Source organism: Belonocnema kinseyi, chromosome 10, assembly GCF_010883055.1.
Source record: "Belonocnema kinseyi isolate 2016_QV_RU_SX_M_011 chromosome 10, B_treatae_v1, whole genome shotgun sequence".
Lineage (NCBI taxonomy): Eukaryota > Metazoa > Arthropoda > Insecta > Hymenoptera > Cynipidae > Belonocnema > Belonocnema kinseyi.
In genome coordinates, this window is record NC_046666.1 from 84,044,097 (window position 1) to 84,045,185 (window position 1,089).

A 1,089-nucleotide genomic window follows, 5' to 3' on the forward strand; every position below is an offset into this window, starting at 1 on the left:
TAATATTTATATAATTTATTTTTTATACGTGAAATAACATAACCTCAAAATATACGAATATCAAGAGGCGCGCAATCTATTCAAATCATGAGAATCGTCCGCAACGAAATCTGGAAATATTAAAATCCCAATCTCCTGAATTTGTTTCAAAGCAGTTAGCTATTAACAGATAGATATATAAATAGAATCGACGAAGTGCTCCGACCGGCAATCGTGCATCTTCGAGTTTTCAAATTCAGAAGAGGAGAAATGGGTTGCGCGCGCAACTCAATCATTTACAGCGTCTCCTACTATATTCACACGGACATAGCCCTGTCATAGTATTGGACCGCATCTCGTTTCAGATCTGGGATCACTGGTCCCACATCCACAGAATCAATGTTGTCAGGCCACTGGTGCGTCTTGCCTTCGCTAGCCAAATGAAGCCGGTCCCAAGAGAATTGAACCACCGAAGTCCATTTTCGAACTGAGAGGTGCCCAATCCACGCGGGCAATATTGGTTCTATGGTATCTGGTACCCGCCTCTACCCAGATTTTTGTCCGCCTATAAAAGACTATCCCTCGTATTACCACATCAATCCTTTACTATCGATTCGTTTGCTCATATCCTTCTAAATCCCCATTTATTTTTCTCTACATGTCTTCGCTCATCCACGGCAACCTTTTTCCATTTCTTTTAAATAATTATCCGAATATCTTTATTAATCCTTTGTTGCAAATTGCTGACTATCACTCGTCTGTCAAGGACAATCTTTTTCTATTCCTGCGTTAAAATAGCTATCTGTGATACAAGGGCGCATAATAGGCAATCGCCAGCGATTCTTAATCTTACAGCATGAGCCGAAAACTGGAGCCAAGAGTTAAAGGCAAATATTGCAATCCACACGAGCAGCAAGCCGAATAAATGCTTCGACTTGAGTTCGATTTCGTGTTGTCTTGAGTTCGCCTCCAAGACAGCGATGTTTGGCTGCTTCTCACATCTCAGTCGATACATACCAGGTGTATACATATGAAACCGGTATTTTTTCAAGAAAAAAACACATTTATTTCAAGAGAATGATAACAAATATTTTATTCAAAGTATGCGCC

The 1,089-nt window shown here is 40.2% G+C and overlaps 1 protein-coding gene across 1 annotated transcript in view; it reads right to left on the reverse strand.

The window, feature by feature from the left end:
• The window catches only part of LOC117181410 (laccase-5-like), a 112,489-nt gene that overhangs the window by 15,386 nt on the left and 96,014 nt on the right, over positions 1 to 1,089 (reverse strand). The window lies entirely within an intron of this gene.